Consider the following 2042-nt stretch of genomic DNA (forward strand, 5'->3'; position numbering starts at 1 on the left):
GGCCCTCCCCTCCGCGCCAGCCGGAAGCGCCGCGTGCTTTACGGCCTGTCGCGCCGCACCATAACAACGCGACGCGCGCAGCCTCACCGGCGCGGCCGGCAGCGCGGCGGGGACTACAGCTCCCAGGAGCCCGCGCGGCGCCTCCGCGCCTGCGCGCACCCGCGCGCCCAACGGCCGCCGCCGCCTCCCGCCCCGCGGCGGCTCCGAGCCACCCGCGCGGTAACGGCGCGCCCCAGTTCGCCTCACGCCTGCGCGCCGTCACCGCCGCCGCAGGAGCCAGGGCCGCTTGTTTCGGGCAGCCGCAGCCCTCGCGCAGCCCGCGAGCCGGCTCCGGGAGCTGGTCCCGGGTCGCTGTAGGCCGTGTAACCCCCCACCGCCCTTTGCAGCTGCGCGGTTTCCGCTCCGCCCTAGGATCACAAAGCTGCTGCGAGCGAGGTGATGGCAAGGGGCAACAGTAAGTGGCAGCTGCTGTCTGGGGCAGCGCTACTGCGGGAAAAACGTTTGTGAAACAGCAGCCTAGGTGGCTGGAAACAAGCTGGTATACACATACATACATATACACACACGTTTATATATACAATTACAGTAATCAAGAGAAGCCTTTGAAGAGTAGGCTTGACTTTAACAGGAAATTCAGGGAATTCCACTTCCCAAATCCTTCACTGTTCTGACGTTTGTGGCCTTGGCTTTCATCCTCCGCGCCGCAGCTCGCCACCGATGGCTCACCAGTACTCTCTCCCTGCACGCCAGGCGTTGCAAAAACGCCCTCCTGAGGAGCTCAGACACGGCAGGAACCGCAGACGTTAAGCATTCACACCAAAAAAGCTGGGTAAAGACAAAATTCCAGCACGTGAGTTTTAGGAGATGAAACTCAAAAGCTCGGAGAGACTAACAATAAAAGCGAAATTCATGCCAGACACACTGGCACCCTGGAGTCGCCTCCATTTATCTACCGCATTCTTTTAACCAGAAAAGCCTGTCTGCATAGTTTTTACTATGACGCAACTACTTTAAAACTCAGCAGACGCCTAATAGCCAATGAGTATCAGAGGGAAAACTTTTATTGTGATTTCTCATTGCTGGTCAGGGCAATGTTAAAACATTCACATTTACCAGGAAGCTGCACAGTTCAGATAATCACATAAAGGCTTACATGAAAGGCCAATTTAACCTAATCTGTGTCTCTGCCAAAATGAGATTGGTTCCCGCACTGAACCATCAGTGCTTTTTTTCTACCTAAATGAATTAAATAACAGAGAAAGCTTCCAGTCAGCTACATTAGGCCAACAGACTCTTAAAAGGAAATAGTAAAAATCCTTTTTTCTGACACCAAATACACACCCAAATTACTCTGCTTCCTTCACAGTTTTGTAAAAACTATTGCATTCCCCCTTCTAAGTCAGTTCCACAGCAGTTTACGGTATCTAATTGAGGCTGCTGCCACGTGCTCTTCTCACCCCAGCACATTCTCCCAGTCCCTCACAATAAACTAGCTGAAGGACCTGATTTACCGCAAAACTAAAATTAACCCTATCCCCCCTCAAATAAAAAGGCTTCCAGCTAGATCAGCCCAGGGAACAGGTTCAGAGAGCTACGCCTCACAAGCACTGCTGCTACTGCAAAAGGTAGGACGAACTTACGAGCAGGGCCATAGAGGAGCCCACACTTAAGCAGGCTCGAGCCATCTTGCAACTACACCCTCATTCATCTCATAACCTCATCGGTTCTAGTTTGCTGGGTTTGATCTAACACACGAGAGTCAGAACCCCTATTTTCCAACATCGCTCCCCTTAGCATTTTGATCATTTTTATTGCTGCCTTCTGAGCATCTCCATTTTTACAGAGCCATTCCCCCCAGGATGGCTGCAGCGCCCTGGCGCATCAGCTCAGTGCGCAGCGCTGCTGAGGCTGCACAAGAAACAAACCCGGACGCTCTCCTCACAGCATCGGTGCTGTGGGACTACCGGGAGTTACAGCAGTAAAGCTATTTTTGTTTCTCAAGACAGCAGGATACCACCTGACTTCAAACATGGCATTGTCCT

Source organism: Apteryx rowi, unplaced genomic scaffold (assembly GCF_003343035.1).
Source record: "Apteryx rowi isolate R43461 unplaced genomic scaffold, aptRow1 scaffold_82, whole genome shotgun sequence".
Lineage (NCBI taxonomy): Eukaryota > Metazoa > Chordata > Aves > Apterygiformes > Apterygidae > Apteryx > Apteryx rowi.